The following is a 22,313-nucleotide window of genomic DNA, read 5'->3' on the forward strand; positions in this document are numbered from 1 at the left end:
CTTTGGGAATCTAGACATTTGTAATTAGAAAGACTTCTAAACATTCCCCCACCCTCACCTCACTTTGGAGGCATATTGTTTCACAGCCCTCTGAGGATCTTGCAGTTTTAATCAAATTGTTTATTGGCTTTCTTTAGTACTGACCAAGGAGTTGTCTTTCTTTGGTCCACCAATCAATTACCACATGACTTTCTGCTTTCCAGCTCTGGTTTCTTTTCCATTCTTGTAGGTCTTGGCCCTGAAAAGTTCCTGTCATGAAGTTTTAGTGGAATTTTATAAGAGAATAAAATTAAATGTGTGGAATCTTAGTTTCTTTTTTAAGGCAGTTTCCTCATCCTGAAGGGAGGTGGCTATATCTCCCATTCAGAAAGCCTCCCTACTGTCCTAGAGAATGTGAGGTTCATCTGGGAATTTGGCTGCCTCTGGCGAAGTTTAAAATCAGATTTTGGTGAGTGCTGTGAAGTGTGTAAACCTGGTGATTCACAGACCTTTACCCCTGGGGATAAAAATATATGTTTATAAAAAATAAAAAATTAAAAAAAAAATCAGATTTTTGTTCATAGCTGTATTGTTCTCTGAGACTCAATCTGCCTTCTGGGGACAAGATAAAGGCCCCTGTCCTGAATTGGGGCACTATCTTCTCTCTCTCTCTCTCTGTTTTTTTCCTTCAGTATTCCACCCTTTATTCTGTGACTATGTGCAACCCCAGTTTGTTCCCTCTCTCAGATAACTTGAGTTGAGTCCATGCCTCTCTGAGGTCTCCAGAGCTTATTTTCTGGAGGGCATCACTGGGACTAGAACTCCTAGAAATTTTCCTATGCCACTATCATATTTCCCATTCTTTTCTTGTCCCTCCAGATGATGGGTTACCTACTTTGCTAGGTATTTTTCAAAGACTAATAATGTTGTTGTTGTTTTTAAAGATTTTATTTATTTCAAAGACTAATAATATTGTAATGCATTATACCTTAAAACCTTTTTGCTTTCAAATAGTAGCTCTTTTATACCTGTAGTTCAAGGAGTAATAAAGGTGGAATATTCAGACAGTATTTTAGACTGAAGGTTTCTTCTTTGGCATCTGTTTATGTAAAGCCACCCTATGAGAATAAAGATTCTCATTTGGGAGATAAACTAGCTAATTCTATGGAAGGTAAATTAATGTAAGAGTAGAGTTTTTGTATTCCTGAGAGAAGATGCTGCTTTGATGATTTGGTTCTGCAGGCTTTCAATGTATTGATATTCTAATCTCGCAGAAATCAACTGGATTTCATGGAATTTGGAGTCATTTGAAAGACAATCTGTTGGAATCATTTCATGAATTCAGAGCATTCAGAGAAAAAGTGTTTGCTCAGCTATGGTGATTGAAAAATTGAAGAAAGCTAGAGTAATATGTCATGCTTGCTTATATACTGCTCTGATGCCAGTTCAGAATAAAAGCTGAACTTTGTTTTTGAAAGCCACCATGGAAAGTGGAAACATTGATTGTGGATTGCTGAGTGATGGAGTATTATTTTCTTATTCAGAAATAGAAGCATCCTTGCTTCGGTGGTTTGGGGAGATAGCATCAATCCTTACTATTGCAATAGAGGCCAGTTGCTTTCTTTCTCTCTCTCTCTCTCTCTCTCTCTCTCTCTCTTTATTTATTTATTTATTTTTAAATTTTGAAAGAGTAAATATTTAAATGGGTAATACAGAAAAGTTCTTGCCAGTTTTCCTCTGTGGGTGATGGCTAGGAGTTAAAGGAGAGTCAGGCAGAATTCTCATGTAAAGAAAAAATATATAGAGATTATATGTAATCCTTTTAAAGCAAGGACATTGGAATCTTGATTTGCAATTGGCCAAATTGAGCAAACTTTTCTCTGAAAAGCCGTTTTAAGAGAAAAAAAATTATGAATTTTCTTAAGCCCTGTGATTAGAGTGTAATATGTATTTATGTTTCCCCCAGGCACCACACAATAAAAATGGTTAAAACCTTTAGTCCTTTTAGTAGTTCACAGTTTTATTGCCAAAGTTATTTTGTAGATTTTATGCTTAAAGCAAGGTCAGTGTATTGCACTGTATAAATTATTCTAAGTAATTGCTCAGTTATTTTATAGCTTAGTCACAGGATTTTTTCATTATTAAACGTAGCCTTTCCTTTAAAGTTAGGATGAGAAGGGCAATATAAATCACAGGGCAGCTTGCCATTGGGGGTTTTAGCTTTACCTGTGATAAGGGTTTAATAACAATCTGGCCCAGACACCAGTTCCCTCTCAATTACCTTTCCACATGGGCATTAGTTCACACTGTTTATTAAAAACTCCCCTTGTAGTTTTTAAATGGAGTGTTTCAGATTAATGGCCCCCATGGAGTTTAACTTCATTGCACTTCATTAAAGCTAGATTGTACAAAAGGTTACTTCAATTAAATCCAGAACGCGACCTTAAATCTGTATAGATTTTTTCAGAAAATGTGATAAAATTGCTCTGCCAATCCTTTGAGATTAACAAGGCAACATCCCTTTCAGTAACTGAAGTGCAAAACTCGTGAGCCTGTTCTGAATTTTCATATTGCTGTACACTTGGATTTTACAAAATTAGAAACCAATCCATGGAAAGAGTCTGGAGTTATAAATGGATCAAGTTACAGGAGAACAGACCCACCACATGGGACTAGAGTTTGTGAAACCTTTAGTTATGCTTGAATAGATATTATAAGTCTAGTGCTTTAGGAAAGAATATTTTTGTTTCCTACATAATAAAAATATTTTTCTACATAGTTTGGTTTGTGTCTTCCAGCACAGAAAGTGATATAAAATTTTCTGAGAGGTTTTCTCCCTTGGCTACTCCAAACTGTAAAGCATAGCTTGTGGCAGTTCCTAACCATTGTTCCTCTGAAAATTCATGGTAATTGGAAGCATTAATTACCCATCCTACACTCTGAGAGTGTAGCCTCATTATCTTGAGGCAATGTGTGAATTGATGCTCATTAACACCGTAAGTCAATAGCTCAATTTCATCTTTTTGTGGGTTTCAAGTGACTGGGTGAAACCAGTCCAGATCCATTTTCTCCTTTTTTTGGATAGATGAGATGTCAAAATAGTATATTCTCCCAACCAGTAGTTGTATCATGCTTATAATTTTAAGAACTCTTATATTGTAAATGATTTCAAAAATTGTATTGATTTTTATTCTTAAAAAAAGTTAAGTTGAAAATTACTAAGTGGTAATATTATTTTTTGTCTTTGTATGTCGTAGCTGCGGCATTTCTTCCTATTTCTGATTTTGCATTTTTGCTGTTCTGCTTTTTAGCTGGTATCTTTTGTTCTTCGTCTAGATTTTGTGTACTTTCTTTGATGGAAAGTGGCATTTACCAAGGGATGCAAAATAATCTAAGCATGTATTCAAATATCTCACATATGTACCTGACAATATTCACAGCACTATTGTGCACAAGGTTAGTACTAAGCACAGGGAGATAAAGTGATGTTATCTGAGGAAAATGACACAAAAACCCTTCCACTGGATACGCTCACATGTGAGTAACTCCTTTGAGTGAAGACACTGAAGCACGGAGTTTAAATATGTTATTGTATGATAATACAATGTATTGTCATACATTTAATGTATACAATTAATGTATGTATAACATTTGATGGCTCAGCCATCAAATGTTAGTTCATTAAACTAGCATGTTACCTATTTGGACCCTCAGGGAATTATCAAAGAATGAATATATTATATTTTGATTTAAAGAAATGGGCAAGTTGAGAACATGTGGTCCTAGAGAAAGAGAGCCCCATCTTGGAGTCACAGTGGGATAAGGATTTCTGGGCAACCAGAAGAGAGCATGAGGACTCTGGATACCAGGTATTTGAAGTGAACTGAAAGCAAACTTTTCTTATTTTAGAATTTGGTTTTGGGCCATCAGCACATAGTGTAGCTTGACTATTCTCAATGTATGGTTTGGGGAACCTTGGAAATTCTTGAGACCCTTTCAGTGGATCCAATAAGTCTACATTTTCACAACAATATCTGAAGTTCATTTGCCTTTTCCTTCTTCTCTTCTGAGTATACAGTGGAGTGGTAAAACAGACTGAATACAGAAGCAGATAGGAGGATCTAGATGTCTTCTACTAAACAAGATATTAAAGAAGTGTGAAATATGTGAAAATAATGGGCTCCTCTGACTATTCTCTTTTTGTTTTGAATGATATTTTTCATAAAATATGTTACTTATGTTAATATGTAATGAATTTATTATTGTTATAAACTGAATTAGTATTTGAAAAATTTTTAGTTTTAATTTTTAAATGTGATTTTAGTATGGTAAATATCAACAAGTATTAATTAAATAAACAAAAGTTCTTTGAGGCATTTAACTTTTGAGTATAGTGGACTATTTTTCCAGAGAGAGAGTGTGGGGAGAGAGGCAGAGGGAAAGGGAGAGAGAATCTTTTTTTTTTTCTTTAAAGATTTTATTTATTTATTTGACAGACAGAGGTCACAAGTAGGCAGAGAGGCAGGCAGAGAGAGAGAGAGGAGGAAGCAGGCTCCTTGCTGAGCAGAGAGCCTGATGTGGGGCTCGATCCCAGGACCCTGCCTTAGCTGAAGGCAGAGGCTTTAACCCACTGAGCCACCCAGGCACTCCAGGAAGAGAGAATCTCAAGCAGACTCTGTGCCCAGTATAGAGCCTGATTCAGGGCTCTAACTGACAATCCTGACATCATGACTGGAGCTGAAATCAAGGGTCTGACTCCACTGACTGAGCCACCCAGGAGCCGGATGTGTAATGGGCTTCTGACCCTTTGTGAGATACTCTTCTTGGTGATGAAGACTCCTCCATACTACAGTTTGTCATATGTTCAAGAATTTCCTGTATGGAATGCTGGCACTTGGAATTTTGATATCCTGGGAATATCTTTATGCATGTACTTCTTCAAATATGGTTGGGGGAGAAAAAATTTGCTAAATGGTGCCTTTTTTTTAATCATTGGAGTAAATATAAAGAAAGATGTTGTCACTGTGGGAGTGGTAGGGAATAAGTAAGAAATAGAAGAATTAAAAAGAAGAAATTGACAGTGTCTAACAGGCTTACTCCTCACTTTCTTTTGGTGTAATTTGAATTTTTAGCTTTTGAATTAGAATATTTAGCCACTATTTAGCCACTGAAAAGATTTTTGAGTGAAATATCAATTTGTATCAGACTTAATTAAAATCGAAAAAGAGTATTTGGAACTATAATGTCTCAAATGAGTATGGATGCACAGTTGCAAGTTGTGACCTGTCAGTTGAGAACCGGAAATAATTGGATTCCTTGCATTGGTATAAGGCATGGAGGTGGTATTGTGTAGTGATGTGGAGAGTGACTGGAGCAAACAGCAAATGGAGCAAAACCAGCTCATACAATGGATGATTAGAATTCAGCAGTGCTATTGAGAAAAGTTTGCCATATGACTAAGCTGCCCAATTCAACCCTGACTAGAAGATAATTGGCTTTACTTTCAGGTAGGAATAAATTGGATAATCCCACTGAAGGACTCTGCCTTGGTTGGGGTCATATGCCCAATCCTTGACCATGAGCAAAAATCAGAGATGGAGTACCACTACATCAACTTCTACTAGACATAGGATGGAGAGGCAGGAGAAACAGCTCCCCATATGAAGTGATGCCTTATTCCAGAAAAAAGGAGAACAGAGCAGAAAACAAACAACCTTAGTCAAGTCCTAAATAACTTTGCAATTGGATTTTTACAATAACTTCTCCACTGGTCTTTCCGCTTTAGTTATTTCCATCATTACCAGATCAATAATCTCTCTAAACCCATTAAGTCATAACAACTTTGAAGTTTATATGTTGTACATTAGGTCTCCAGGACTTATTTATCTACTGGTTGCCAGCTTGTACCCTTAAACAATGTCTCTCTAGTTCCCTCACCTCCATTCACCACCATTCTATTCTCTGTTTTTATGTTAGAGTCCACCCATAAGTGATACAATATTCTTGGAGAGTGATCTTAATTTCCTTGTTTCCAAGTTGTTAGAAGAACATCTTACTTTTTTTTCTTTTTTCAGCAATTGAAAAACAAATTGTTTTTCAGCAATTACTGTTTGACCTTTATTACAATCCTGTTAGGATTGAATCACCCCTAATAGGTAAGGAAATTGAGGCTTAAAGCATTAGAAAATGTGTCCAAATTCATGCAGAGTGATTAGATAAACCAGCATTCAAATTAAGATATTCCTAATACAGGCTTGCCTGTTGGAAGACCATTTCTTTATATCAACTAGAACATATAGAAAAGTGCTGGGATCATTACAGGTGCTGAATGTGTATTTATTTAAAAATTAATGAAAATCCCTCTATAAAAACAAAATGAAACAAATTATTAGTACCACAAGGCAACATTCACTGTGAAAGACTAGGACAGACTTTTTGTTCCTCACTGATAACTCTTTCAAGCTACTAAACTAATTTCAGTTTTATGATTTGGAAAATGAGCATCATAATTCTTCTTGATGTGAATTAGTCAGGGTGTGACTGGACCATGAAGATTCAAGAGAGTTTATTGGAATGGTCATGAGTCATAGTCATAGTTATGAGAGTTTTGGAAGATAAAAAGCAGGAAGATTAGGATCACAAGACTTTCAAGGTCATACAGTTATAATGGAGCTGAGAACCTTGGATAGATCCCTGATCTACAGCAACTGTTAATTGTGAGAAAAACCCTCTTCCAGATTACCATCTTTTATTTACATTTAGGCTTTTCTGGGTGACTCTCACTCAGAATTCTCTGATTTCAGTATTATTTCTGAGTTTGGAGGAAGAGTGTATCAGTGAAGTACTCATTTGCAAATATCAGAAATAAACTTTGGCTCATTTAAGTATAAGTTTACTAGAAGAAATATTAAAAGAATCTATTACAAGTCTTGAGGACCATACTCAAAATATGCAGGAACTCACTGAATCTAGGCAGCTTTGAATAGCTGCTTCCTTGATGCTGCTGTGCTATTAACGCTACTGTTACAATGGCTTTACAGAATCTCTACTATCCTCCTAGCTTTGTATCACTTTCTCCAGATCCTAGACCTGGGCAGAATCTCTGATTGGTCAAGCTTTGGTTATGTGCTTCTGCTCTAGCTTCCTGGGAGCAAAGAGATCAGATAACTGCTCTCTCTTTGACTTCTGTAATGGGAAATGTTCCAGATAGAAAGTGTGGGTGCTGCTTTTTTTACTTAATGTATTTTGATTACTCTTTTCTTTGAATTTCAAGATTCCCACTCTTTGAAGAGCTGGGTGAGCTCTTGAGTCAGCCTTGGCCTTTGTCTTTCTATTTCTTTCCACCTACCTACCATGTTATAAAAGTTGTAGTTAAGGTTCTCTGAGTTTGACAAAAGTCCAATGGTCACAACTCAGTTTTGGTTTAGTGCTGACTTTCCAGGTCTCTGGTTTGACTTAGGTTTATAATTCTAATATTTCTTATTTTCTTGCCAGCACATCAATGTACTTGAAAAAGATTTAAAGATATTGTATCTACTATTTTATCACTGTGCATATCTTGTATTTATATAATCATACATGGAGAAATAGGATTTAGGACTAGTTTTTTGTAATTGCTGTGTTAAAAAGAATAAAAGTATACATATGGGAGGTAGTGAAAAAAATGATTCCTGGGGGGCGAAAGGAGGAGGAGGGAATATATTTAAATAAACATGCTCAGGTGATGAATCAACAAGGCCAAAGGGCTATTAATCAATGCTCAGTAGACAGAGCCAAATATAAACATCATGATATACTTTATTTGGATTATTTATTGTGAGCTGAGTATTTCTTCAATTTAAGTACTTCCTTATAGAATAATACCCCAAGCACACACAGACTGGTGAGATGAAAGAGTCAGAGCATAAAAATATGAATATAATCATACAATGATCATATGATATAATAATCATATCAAACCAATAGTATGCATTAGAGTTTAGTGTCATTTATGGGATCAGCATCTATTTGAACTCTCAGCATATCTTTTTGGGCTCTGCAGCCCAAGAAAACCTCCACAGTAGATCTTCATGTTGAAAGCCATGCTGAAGTCAAATGCTAATCCTGAAGTTAACTTCCTTTAATGACAACCAGAAGATCAATGGGAAGAAAGTGTTTCTATTCCTTTAAGTGGTAGGATTAAATTTGGTCACTTCTCACTAAGTTAAAAGAAAGTCTAGTTAATGGAATGTATTGATGAAGAAAACACAATTCAGTATGTTGTCAAATTGTTCTGAATTTGCCATAATGGCTTCAGAGGGACCCTTGACTGAACTCTCATCTCTGTAATTCTTGTGTTGGATTTGTCTGTGTAGGCATGCTCTCTTATGTAAGCATGAACTGCCACACAAACTCTCCATTCTTCTGTTACCCATATTCTGTATTTTGTAAACCTGTTGTGAGACTTTAAATATTTATAAAACTTTTATGTATAATACCTACTGATGCTAATTGATCTAATAATTGATGCTAAATTGATACAATTCATTGATTCTAAGGTAGGATGGATTTTTCATTGTTCTGCCACTTAAATGATCAACTGAGCAGAATGCAACATGTAGTATTAAATTGCACTGCTGAAACTGCCAGAGGTCAAATACATGCCTTTCTCCTGTAATATATGTAGTCATGTTTCATTAAACCATCAATATGGGAATATATAAATGACTTTTCCAGGCAAGTTACCTCTTAAAGAACTTCAACTTTTTAAAACTTTGACTTGTTTGAATGGAAACCATTTTGAGTTGCATTGCCCGCCTCCTGAATTTATTGATAAAAGCACAAGAAAGCATAAAGATTAATCAGATCCATGTTTCCTTAACACACATGTTACTCCTTATAAATAGAAGATGTTGAGTAAAATTTAATATTTATAAAATGCCCTCATATTATTAGCATAAAAACTATTATCACACCATTCTGTATGATGAAATATACTCAGAAGTTTGTGAGATGTGGATGGTTCAAACTTCTATTTATATGCTTGAAGGAAATATGGAAAGCAGAAAAGAAAACAAAGATGATTAGAAGCTCATAAGGCAGACATAATTATTTCTTAATAAAGTTAATATGATACTGTCTATATGCTTTTCTAGTACATTCTTTTTTTAATTTTTAATTTTTTATAAACATATAATATATTTTTATCCCCCAGGGTACAGGTCTGTGAATCGCCAGGTTTACACATTTCACAGCACTCACCATAGCACATACCCTCTCCAATGTCCATAACCTCACCCCCCTTCTCCCAGTCTAGTACATTCTTAACTTTTTAATATATCATGAACATTATCTCATAGCCTTTGATTGTCTTAATTGACTTACATTCTAATGATCACATAATATTCCATTTCATGGTGATACCTTCATTTTCTTAATCAATCTCCCATTGGTAGAAATTTATATTTTCTCAATATTTAGCTATTACAAGCAATGTTGCAGTGAATATCTTTGTACATGAATCTCAATGGACATCTTAATCAGTTAACATATTTAGCAAGAGTTCATGGAGCACTGACAATATGTTAGGCAATATTCTAGGTGTTTGGAATACAAAAGAGAATAATCCTTGCCCTCATAGACTTTATATGCTGGTAGAAGAGACTGACAAAGATCTAGTCCATAGTAACTACTTTCAGATGATAGTGACATGTTTTGTGAGGCAGTGGCTTGCAAACTTCTTGTTCTCAGGACTCCTTTACATAACTGAAAATTATTGAGGACCCCTAAGAGCTTTTGCTATTATGGTTATATCTATTTATATTCACTATATGAGAAATTAAGCTGAGACATTTAAAAAGATTTATTTATTAACTCATCTAAAAATTATAAACTCAATACACTTTAAATAATAATTTTTATAAAAATAACTGTATATTCCAAACACTCCCAAAATAGTGAGAAAAATGGAGTTGTTTTACATTTTTGTAAAAATTTTTTTTTTTTAAAGATTTTATTTATTTATTTGACAGACAGAGATCACAAGTAAACAGAGAGGCAGGCAGAGAGAGAGAGAGAGAGGGAAGCAGGCTTCCTGCGGAGCAGAGAGCCCGATGCGGGGCTCAATCCCAGGACCCTGAGATCATGACCCGAGCCAAAGGCAGCAGCCCAAACCACTGAGCCACCCAGGCGCCCCCATTTTTGTAAAATTTTTTAAGTCTAATTAACAGATGGCAGCTGGATCTCATACCTTTCTATACACAGTCTGTTGTGTTAATGATTTTGGTTGTATTAGGGAAAACTCAGCCTCATATACATATATAATTAGAAAAAGAGTATTTTAATAACTTTTTGACATATTGATGGGCATTCTTCTTTGATAATTCACATAACTTGACTAGTGGAAGCTTTTTAGAAGTTAGTTCCAGGGACGGCTGGGTAGCTCAGTTGGTTGGACGACTGCCTTCGGCTCAGGTCATGATCCCGGAGTCCCGGGATGGAGTCTCGGGATGGAGTCCCGCATCAGGCGCCCAGCTCCATGGGGAGTCTGCTTCTCCCTCTGACTTTCTCCTCATTCATGCTCTTTCTCACTGTCTCTCTCAAAAAAAAAAAAAAAAAAAAAAGATTTAGAAGTTACTTCCAGTGTAGAATCTGAAGCTATATTGATAAACTTTTATACTATTATATTAAAACCCACTATTCTATCTTGAAATTTGAATGGATTTGTTATACATGCATGATTTTGTAATGTTATACATTGGTCATTTTGAAAATATTGGTTTATGACTTATGCAGATCTTCCAAATATTGTCCCACTTTAAAATATTATACTCCAAAATCATGTTCATTTCTATTATCACCAATATCATTAGAGAAGTCTTGAGGTATTGGGAAGCTTTCATCTGGAGATATATTGTTGGCAATAAACACTCTCCTTGAAGTGAGAGAGCCACTTTATTTAATTTTTGCGAATGTGTGCGTGAAATGCCCAATTCTCAATAACCGTAGTTCATTTGCCATTCTTTCAACTAAAAATGTTTCCTTAGAGTGCTCGCTTCGGCAGCACTTATACAACTGGAATGATACAGAGAAGATTAGCAAGGCCCTTGTACAAGGATGACACATAAAAATGTTTCCTTAGAAAACACTGGCTAGGGATGCCTGGGTGGCTCAGTGGGTTAAAGCCTCTGGCTTCAGCTCGGGTCATGATCCTGGGGTCCTGGGATTGAGCCCCGTGTCGGACTCTCTGCTCAGTGGGGAGCCTCTTCCCCCTCTCTCTCTGCCTGCCTCTCTGCCTACTTTTGATCTCTGTCTGTCAAATAAATAAATAAATAAATCTTTAAAAAAAAAAAAAAAAGAAAAGAAAACACTGGCTAGGGGCACCTGGGTGGCTCAATTGGTTAAGCCTCTGCCTTCGGCTCAGGTCATGATCTCAAGGTCCTGGAATCGAGCCCCATATCAGGCTCTCTGCTCAGCGGGGAGCCTGCTTTCCCCCCTCTCTCTCTGCTTGCCTCTCTGCCTATTTGTGATCTCTCCTTCTCCCTGTCAAATAAATAAATAAAAATCTTAAAAAAAAAAAAAAAAGAAAGAAAACACTGGCCAGCTAAGTTCACAACTCGAACAATCACAGAAGTGATTTTTTAAAGTGATTATCTCAATTAAATGTGCAACAGAAGTGCTTTATGTATTTTTCTCATTTCATCACATAGGATATTTAAATAACCTGTGCCCAAAGATTGAATTTGATAAATTCAATAATGTATGTTGCATCTTTAAGGTAATCCCTAAGTCTATAGAACATGTTTTCCTATTACGAGTGCTTGGAGGTGAAAAATACAATGACTGTTAGCAGAATTTGCTGCCTCTGCCTTGGTGTATGCTAAGTTTCCCAGCATTTTACCTGTCATTGCTATTGTAACATCAGTGTAAATGTCAACACTGGAAAAAGCAAGTATGTCTCAGTACTATTATGAAATAATACTTGCTTCAGCCTAAAAGAGTCTTAAGGATATCCATGGGTTGGTGGACCCCATGTGGAACACTACAGTCTTGGCGAGCAGTCGTAGAGTACCTCTTTCTTTCAAGAACGGTGGTTTATTGCTTTTCATTATTTTAAGATCAGGAGAAGCAGTTATTTAAGCATTTGGTTTAACTTTTGCAATTCTAACACCAAAAAGAGTTTTTGATAATTGTCTCTATTGGAGTTTAAAAAACAAAATATGTAATAATGACTATTTAAGAGAATAAGTGTAGCAATAATAGCATAATTTACTGAATGCTTATCATTCAGATACTATTGTCAAACTCTACATATACTTCGTTTTAACACACAAGGCAACCTTTATAATAGGTAGGTACTATTTTTTTTTCTGTCTAACAATAAGGAATTTAGGTAATAATGGGGTTAAATAATTTATGCAAGTTTCTTTTAGCTAGTAAGTGGCAAAGCCAAGCATCCAACTCAATTCTTTTTAACTCAAAGACCAGTTCTGTTCATCACTACCTCAAGTTACCAATAGAATATTTTATATCCTAATTACCTAAATGAAAATGTGGTATTCTTCCAAGCATACATGTTAGTTTATCATGGACTTCTCTAAACATAATCATTCAAGTATTATGTCCTCCACGAAGTCTTGTTGTCTATTTGACCTAATTTAAATTTCCCATTTTAGGATTTTAATAGTTTCATTTATTACATATATCAGTTTCCCATTATTACTGTTATTCTTATCCCTCCCATAGTCTCACTTATTATAAGCTCCTTTAGGTCAAGTATAACATCATATGTAACATCTTATTCATCTCTTAGAGTATATATGGAGATTAACCATTGCAGCAATAGTCTCCTACCCACTAACACTCTGTGAACTTCAACTCAGCTGTGTGATAGATTGCAAATTGTCATAATCCCTTTGGGCTTCCTGTCTTCAGGAAGTAGAACATATTTTGCCCCTTCCTGGATCTGGTCTGACCTTGTATTCACTTTGGACAACAGAATGCAGCAGGAATGATTTGTGCAAATTCTAGGCCTGGGCCTCCAGGTTCTGTTTTCTCTAAGAAGCTGGCCTAGCCACCAGGTGAATAAACGTTATCTAACCTGTTGGTGGATGAAAGAGCCTGTTTTATAGAGGTTAGTCATCCCAGTTAAGCCATCGTAAACCAGACAGCCCCTGGCCAACCATGCAGCTGACTGCAGTTGTATAAGTGATCAGCCAAGATCAGCTATGTGTGGCTGGGATTGTCAGAGCTACTTTGATAAAGGTGGCTCAAATTGCCAACTCACAAACTGTAAGCTAAATAGAGATTGTTGGGTAAGTCAGGGTTGGTCAGAGAAGCAGAACCAATAGTATGTGTGTATTTATATGTATGTGTGTGTATACATATGTATGTATATATGTGTGCATGTATATAAGACTATATATAATATATATGATATATATAGTATTATATATAGGGTGGATTTATTTTAAGGAATTGGCTCATGTGATTATGGGACTAGCAAGTTTGAAATCTGCAGAATACCTTGTCGAACTAGAGACCTAGGAAAGAGATGATGTTTCAGCTTGAGTCCAAAGGTAGTATAGAGGCAGAATTCCCTTTTCCTTAGACCTTAGTCTTTTTTTCAGCCTTCAGTTTATTGGATGATGCCCACCAACTTACTGGAGAGTAATCTGCGTTCCTCAGTGTCTATAGATTTTCATGTTAATGTTAATCTCACCTGAAAAAATACCTTCAAAGTGATAGACTGGTGTTTGACCTAAAATCTGCGTCCATTGACTAGCCATGTTTACACACAAAGTGACCGTCACAATCCCCAGGTTTAGAATGTTTTTTAGGGAACAAAAACTATCTGATCCACTTTGTATCCATCATCTCTGCTGATATCTGAACCTTGCACTCTGCAGTCTTCAGAATTATTCAGGAAAGAGTTACAAACTTTACTAATTTCAAAAGAGAAAATAATTTTCTTCTCCACAAAATTTTAAGCTTTGAAATATATATTAATAAAGCAAATAGTTACATATGTTGGCAATAATTTTCTATAAACAAACTTCCTCTCTTTGTGACTTTAGCTGAATAAGACATACGTCCAAGAGCAAATCAAAGCAAATATGTAATTGTCTTTCCTGAAAGGAGGTTTGGTTTTTGTGTAGAAAATTATTTTATTTCTTATCTAGTAAATGTTAATTGACCCCCTTCCTTGTTCCATGCCAGACCCTGTGCTAGACATTCCTTCTCAGCATTAATCTCTGCTCTACGGGTACAGAAGTAAACCAGAACATCTTGTTCCCATAGGAGTTCATTCTTTTCTTAAAACAATTTGCTGTTTTTATGTTCTGTCTCTATTCTGTGTGTTTAAGTACTTTCACTAGAATAATGTGCATTGGCTGTTCTCATGGAAGAAATTGCTCTTTTTTCCCCTCACTCCAAAAACAGTATAGTATTGAACTGGTCCAGTACAGTCCTTCTTGCCAGTTCTTTTTCTTCATTTTGTTCACAGATCTCTTGAGGCAATGATTACAAGCAGTGCATTGTTTGTGTTTCTGCCTTTTGGCAGCAAAAAAGAGTTTAAAAACACTCCAGTAAGGTTATTTCCCGTGCTCTGAAATAAAAGAAGTAGATGAAAGTGCTACTCGCTTGAGATCTGCAAAACTTTCCAACTTCAGCTAAATCTTGGCTTTTGGCTCTTCTTCAGTTCAGAAACAAGGGAATCTGCCTTCTTGAAAATTTCTCATTTGACTATAAACATTCTAAATGTATTATGCTATCTTTGAGGCAAAATTTATGTTAGAAAGTAGATCAAATTCTATTAAGAACCACGTACAGGAACCTTAATGTGTGGTTATACTGGCTGAACACTTTGCAAACCTTATCTAATTTAACCCTTATAAAAATTGTGTAAAAATTAGGTATTAAATTAAGGAAAGTGAATAATAATAATTTGTCTAAGGATACTTAGCTAGTAAGTGGCAGACTGGGCATGAACAACTGAGTCTGACACCAAAGCCCAGGGTCCTGTTCACTACATTAGACAGTCTGACAAGATCAACAAATCAGAGCACAGTTTGCAGGTGCTGGTGCACTTCCAGCTCAGTGGTTAAGACCGCAGGTCATAGACCAAGACTGCCTCCGGTCAGTTCTTTGTTGCTTTACTAATTAGGTAGTATTTACTCACTCTGTGTCTCAGTTTCTTTCTCTTTAAAATGAGGATTTAAAATGATCTGCCTTTTGCTGGGGTTGTTATAGGGATTAAATGAATTAATACATGTAAAGTGCTAATACTGCTTGACACATACTAAATACTCTCTAAGTGCTACTTATTCTTGTAAAAATGCATGAATCTTTTCAACACAATACCCATTTTTGGGTTTCCTGTGCAGCTACATCAATAATCTTACATTTAGTTGTGAGTGACTTTTAGATTCAAGTTGTTTTTATATGATACCGAAGGACCAAAAAAAAGCCAGTTTGGAAATAAGCCAAACTAAATCCCAAGCCAACGAAAATATTAGACTCATTATTTGATTTTCTGAGAAACAAAAGCAGCAACACTTTTTATAACACAGCTTTTTAAAAGTCTTTCTGTTAGTTGCATAATTATGACAAAGGCAAACATCAATTTATAAGATAAAAGAGGAAAGAGAACTGGTAGGGAAGTCAAGACTTTTTTCACTGTGGTTCCATGCCATGCCCTCTCTAACGGTAATGCAGAGAGTCTTGGAGCAAATTGTGGAGTGGTCAAAATGATAGGAGTTAAGCATGGGTTATTTTCCCAGGAGTGCCCAAGAGTACCTGTGCATCTTAGACAAATAAATTATCCTATAACTCAGTTTTTCCTGTTGTAATTGGTGAATTAAAGTTTTTACTTAACTGCTGCCTGAGAAGGTCTCAGAGCACTTGTCAATGAGCACCTTCTAAGTGGTTTGATATATAGAGTAGAAACATGGGGCCGGCTGGAGCTTCATCTTTTTTTTTTTTTTTTAGAATGTTCAATATAGTAGTAATTTCATATTATTAAATGTGTATGTTTTCAAAAGGCAGTTACAGTTTCAATAACAACTCTTCTTTATACTCTGGAAAATTGGAAAATACAAAAAAACCATTAAGAATAAAATAAAAATAATTGTAACCGCACATCTTATATCAATCTTATATATATTGGTGCATTCATTTCCATTAAAAGATTGTTTTATTTATTTATTTAATTTTTAAAGTTGTTGTTTTAAAGTGTTCATGTGGCTGGATGATTTCTGAAGATACAGGATAAAATGAAAATCTGGTTATTCATGTCAGCCCCTAGAATGGAGTTAAGTGGTACTTGATGCTACTTATTTTATCGTAAATTAAAAAAAAAAATTTTGAGCTGAAATAAAGGTAGAATTTGTTAACCTGAGAGAATACCTCTGAGATTTGTAAGTCAAAATAATGCTGTATTGGCCATTCTGACATGAAAGGTGCTGGCGTGCTTGACTTCCCAGGAAACCGCACCAGAGCCAGAGCTGGAGCTGGCGGCAGAGGGTAGCTGGATCTGGAGTGGGAGCCCGAGCAGGAGCAAGAACTGCATCCAGAGGGGGAGGTGGAGACAGCCCACGAGCTGGATTCCATGGAACAGGAAAAACTATAATTTCGTATAGGTTATAGGTTGGAGAAGTCATTGCTACTATTCCTACTATTGGATTTAAAGTTGAGATGGTAACATACAAGAGCCTTGGATTCCAACTCCAGGATTTAGGAGGACAGAAAAGTATCAGGCCATACTGGGGGTGTTATTATTGCACATGTTAATATTGCACAGATGCAATCATTTCTGAGTAGGTAGTTGTGATGGAGACTGAACTGGCATTCCCAAATAAGAATTAGTTGCCATATGGAGGAAGAAGAGTTGAGGAAATCCATTTTAGTGATGTTTGCAAGTAAATAGGACACCGAACAGGTCATGACTCTCTCAGAGATGGCAAGTTTACTTGGGTTACCTGTGTGGAAGGATGGAAAATGGCAACTATTCAAAACTTCAGCAGCCAAAGGCATTGGCCTTGATGAGGCAATGGAAGGGTTCACTGGAACATTAAAGAGAAAACAATCATTCAATCACGTCTGCACCTCTGTAATGAAGACTATATCACATTTCTTTTTGGAAATGTGTTAAGTGTGCTTCATGCTACTAAATGTTAAAAATGTGTGATTGTTGACATATACTGCTGACTGCAATATTTGTAATAAATATACAGAGTATTTGGTTGGGAGGGTAACTCATCATGATTGAACCAAATGTTCAGTGTAATGTAAAATCCTTCCTTGCTTTCTTGTCTTAAGTATATATTCTATTTGTACGCAATTCTTATTTAAATTGAGTCCCACCAAAGAATGTACTCTTTTTTTTTTTTTTAAGACTTTTTAAATTTATTTATCAGAGAGAGAGAGGGGGAGAGAGTGAGCACAGGCAGACAGAATGGCAGGCAGAGGCAGAGGGAGAAGCAGGCTCCCCGCTGAGCAAGGAGCCCAATGTGGGACTCGATCCCAGGACGCTGGGATCATGACCTGAGCCAAAGGCAGCTGCTTAACCAACTGAGTCACCCAGGCGTCCCAAGAATGTACTCTTATTGAGGAAAAGACCCTCCTATTTTTGAATTGCAGTTGCAGTTTGTTTGCATAAACACTAATAAATATCTTAACTAAAAAAAAAAAAGGCTGAATTATCAAACAGTTTAAATAATGATAATGTGAAGAGGAGTTGTAATTATGCATAAAATATCATGATTGTGTTACTTTTGGTTAGGCAGTTTCCTGCTGGGGGTTCCACTTTTAGAGGTGGTGATCTTTGAGGACTGACAACCCTGTGATAAAATAAAGACATGAAGCTTGACAATGGGTCTGGGAGTTCAGGTGCCTTTGGGGCACCATCTCCAAGCCCTTGGGGGAATATCTAAACAACCTTATTGTGTAACCCAACCTTTTCTATAAAAGATAAGATGTAAGTCTCTCATGAATGGCTGGCAATGTCGGATTTGGTTGTCCAAGTGGCAATAGCAGTGAAGTTACAGTTATCATCTGAAGCCACACCTGCCCTGAAGCCACATTGTGTCTAATTCTCAATAACCTCTTCTCTTGAGCTAACAAATAAGCACAATTCTGCTTAAGGTTAGATTTATGAAAAATAACTCACTTCATTTTTTTTCCCCCATCCACTCTTCTGGGAGTCTATGGAGAAGCTTAACAATGAAGATTTTGTATAAGGCAAGGTGGTATCAAACTTCCCCTTTTGGGGCAGTCTGTGATGAAGTCTGTTATGCCAGCTGGCAATTATAACTTCTGCTTGCTTTCCCAGAGCAAGCCAGACCCTTTATTTACCACAATCATAACAGACCAGCCTATCCATTATGTTTCTAGGATGTCTTAAGAGTTCAGGGCCAGTGTGTTCTTCACAGCACAATTCACGTCCGTAATTTGGAATGTCTGAGATACTCTCATAGGAAAATAAATTACAGCGTCAAGTTAATGGCTTGTACCTGAGCTCAGAGAATGAACCGTAAGGTCAGTCAGGGCAACAGGTGTGAGCTATCAATGCATTTAGTAGGTTATGCTTCCATACACAGTGCCTCAACATTGGAACATAAACTTCTGAATACTGGACATGATAAAGGACAACTTATAACTTTTTGTTTGTCGAAGGTAAGAAATAGACCATGAACACATTATCTCTGCAAGTGCCTCTAATTCTTCCAATGATCCCGACACAGAGGAGGAAGGGAGGGAGGATGCTAGAGACAATCGGGAGAGGAGGGCATGGTCTTCTGTCCCCTTTAACTTCTCTGTGTGTCTTTAGCCTACTTTTCTATCTACTGAATGGACTAAGACAGAGTCCTAGGAACTATTTGGTAGCATGTTCAAAGCTAAGTGTATTAACTCTGTGAGGCACATACGATACCTGGTCTAACACCCAGCCAACAAAGAGGCAGGTTCTGACTCAGGAGCCATTGATACCAGGGCTGAAGAACTGGGTCTACAGACCTCCAGAGCAGACCATTATGTTGGTTCCATCCTTCTGGAATTGAAGCAGGAATGGATTTATTTTTCAATTCATTTATTGTATTCTTTGGTTCTGGGACTTATTTTTGTCACTTTCTTATATTTTCTCTCTGTTGGAGTTCTCACTGTATTCATTCTTCTCCTGAGTTCAGTGAGCACCTTTTATGACCATAACTTTTGAACTTTTTTTTAATCAGATAAATTATTTATCTTCATTAATTAAGGTTTTCCCCTGAGGTTTTATATTCTTTTTTTTGGAATATATCCCTCTGTTTTTTCATGTTTCTTGACTCTCTGTATTGGCTTTTATGCATTAAATAGCCACATCTCAGTTTTAAAGGAGTGACCTTGAATAGAAGATGAACCTCATTGTTTCATCCTGACCGAGATCTAGGTTGTCTCTCAAACATTTGTGATTGTTTAAGTGGCCTATTATATCTTTAATATGCCCTCAACCCTGTAGTGGAGGGTGTGCCAAGCCCAGTCAGTGTTCCAAAGGGAAGGATGACATTCAGCATCTAGATTCAGAATGTTTGGAATCCAGACCCTCAACAGATTTTAAAGTATGAAAATATATATAGTCCTGTGGGACAACAAATGTCAACCCTGCTCGCCACAAGCGACAGGTGAACTGGAGTTCCCATGGGTAGCAGTGGCAAAAATTGGGGCTCCAGAAGAGTGTATAAACTCCTATCTCAGAGATACAAGCAAGCTGTAGGGAAGCAGAAAGATGGTGAGAGAGCACAAAGATGGTGTCCACTAGCCTCCATTCCCTAGAGTATCTCTGTAGCCACCTATAAGTGTGCCGGATCTGAAACCTACCACGAAGGCTGAAGCTTTTGGACAAGCACATAGACCTCTTCCACAGAAAGACTGGGGACTTGAGTTCAGTCTGCTGTCTGTGTAGTGTCCTGGGGATGGACTCTGCCAAGAACTCTCTCTGGTTGTTACAATCCTATGAGATTCAGGAACACACGTCCACCCTCCTCCCCTAGCATTCAGAGCCAGATGATCAAGGGGCATCACTGGGCAGCAGCCACAAAAACCAAGGCGCTAGACATAAAATGTGGGGCACCACATGCCTGTAAAACTTTCTCTCTGGCAGATACTGGAGCTTTGGAGTTTGGCCAGGGAAGAATGCAAAGAGATTGTCTACCCTCCAAGTATTCTGGAAAGGTTAATCAGGGTAATTAAAAAGGGCTAATTAAGCTCCCTGACCCAGGTGATTAAGAGGATGTCCCTGGGCAGCAGCTGCAAATACCAGGTAAAACTCCAAATGCAGGTAAAAGCTCCCTTCTGGGAGATACTGTTGCTCTAGGGTGCAGCAGTAGAAGATGAAGGTGGCGCTCACTGAATGCAGTAAAGCAAAGGAACAGCGTTTAGGCCAGGCCAGCCAGGAAAAAGAAAACAAAAATACAAAAAACAAAAAACAAAAAAAAAAAAAAAAAAAAAAAAAAGAAAAAAAAAAAAAAAGGAAGAAGAAGAAAGAAGAAAGAAGAAGAAGAAGAAAAAGAAGAAGAAAAAGAAGACGACACCTGTCATATGGAACCAGGCCGAGGAGGAGGTAGAGATGGCACCAGAAGGAAAAAGAGAAAAAAAATTGGTGCCTGCCAGCTAACAACCTCTAGATGTGTGCTCCATTAGATGCCCGCCCATCAGGTGAATGCTTTAAAATTAGCAAATGAGCCTTGGTCACATTCAGTCCTCTGGGTGCATCTCAGTCAGCTGCGTCAGCGTCCGGTCCGGGGCAGGAGGTGAGTCCGAGGGCTTCAGTCGTTTCAGAGTGGATTTCTCAGATGGCGCTATGTGAGCCCTGTTGGTTTGCAAAGCTACGTGTTTTGTGGCCTCATCTCTCAGGAGCAGGTTTTAAAAGTGGCGGTGTCTGAGGTGCCCTTTAAACCCTCCGCTTTTCAGGGAGAGGCTCCGGGTTTTGAGTTCCCTGCTGAGGGAAGGTTGCAGCCATGGTGTACTTCATGAAGAAGTCGTGTCCTAGACTCTCCTCCCTGCTGCTGTGTGGACCTTGTGTCATTCGCCGGATGCTTAGGAATTGCTCAGACGCATCATAGTTTTCTTTTTCAAAGGAAGTTTTCTGCCATGTGGCTGTGGCTGTGGGGTATCTGTTGGAAGGGGAAGTCCCCGATCTTCCCACGGTCGCCGTCTTGAACCAGAACTCGCAGGGATATGGGACTGGACTGGTAACGAGCATCTATTGTTAGTTTATATTCCTCTGCACAGTCTCTTCGCATACCTTGAACCGTAAAACAAATCCAGCATTTTGAATTTTTCCCAATCGAAGGAACTAGATAAATTTACAAGTCCAAAGGTTATGATTTATAAAGCTATCTTATTGAGAGAATTATTTCATACTGAATTAAATCTGGGAAGTTATAAGGTCTGTATCTGATATTTTGAGATTGATTTTATAGGAGATAATTATATATGGCCATTTTTGGAATCATTTTTCCGAAGGAGAAGCTTGGGAGGTGGAGAGGATAAGTTTGGTTCCTATTTTGTTTGCGTTTTGTTACTGTTGTCATAACACACAGGCTTGTATTCGTGGGCATTCACATGTGTATCTATGGAGAACAAATTTTTTATTTCCTTGAAAACTTAGTCTATAGAGGAAATAAAAACAATACTGGTTTTCCAAAGGGCTTCACAAATCAATTCTTTTTTGTCCTATGGCACAATTCTTTGCTTTTAGAAAAGTCTGTGACCCACAGGAGTCCTTAATTTGTCTAATTAAAACACCTACAGAAACCCATGCATGCTTTATTCCTCAGTGTGTCAAAGAAACGTGGCCACAAAATAATCTTTAAAAATTTTTAATCAAGGGGTGCCTGGGTTGCTCAGTGGGATAAAGCCTCTGCCTTGGGCTCAGGTCATGACCCTAGGGTCCTGGGATTGAGCCCCAAATCAGGCTCTCTGCTCAGCAGGGAGCCTGCTTCTTTCTCTCTCTGCCTGCCTCTCTGCCTACTTGTGATCTCTCTGTCAAATACGTAAATTAATTAAATCTTAAAAATTTTTTAAATCAAGTTTATTTTAATTCCAGTATAGTTAACATACAGTATGCAATATAGTGACTCAACAATTCCATATATTGCTAAGTGCTCGTGGTGGTAAGTGTACTCTTTAATCCCCATCTGGTATACAAAATAATCTTTAGAGTGAAGCCAGCTTCCTGAGCTCTGCAGCTCTGGCAAATCACTTCTGGATAGAGAGGAAACCAGTGACAAGATGTCTCTCCTCCAGTTCATGCAATGAACTGATTCATTAGTGGGGAGGGCTGGCGGCAGCAAAAATGGTTCAGATGTCAACAAGAGGAG

General features: G+C 37.3%; 1 long non-coding RNA gene and 2 pseudogenes across 1 annotated transcript in view; all 3 read left to right on the top strand.

Annotated features, from left to right (window-relative positions):
- The window catches only part of LOC132006356 (uncharacterized), a 195,404-nt gene that overhangs the window by 159,355 nt on the left and 13,736 nt on the right, over positions 1–22,313 (top strand). The window lies entirely within an intron of this gene.
- On the top strand, positions 3,829–20,797 carry LOC132006571 (ADP-ribosylation factor-like protein 1; annotated as a pseudogene).
- LOC132006640 (U6 spliceosomal RNA) lies at positions 11,005–11,096 on the top strand (annotated as a pseudogene).

Source organism: Mustela nigripes, chromosome 18 (assembly GCF_022355385.1).
Source record: "Mustela nigripes isolate SB6536 chromosome 18, MUSNIG.SB6536, whole genome shotgun sequence".
Taxonomy (NCBI): domain Eukaryota; kingdom Metazoa; phylum Chordata; class Mammalia; order Carnivora; family Mustelidae; genus Mustela; species Mustela nigripes.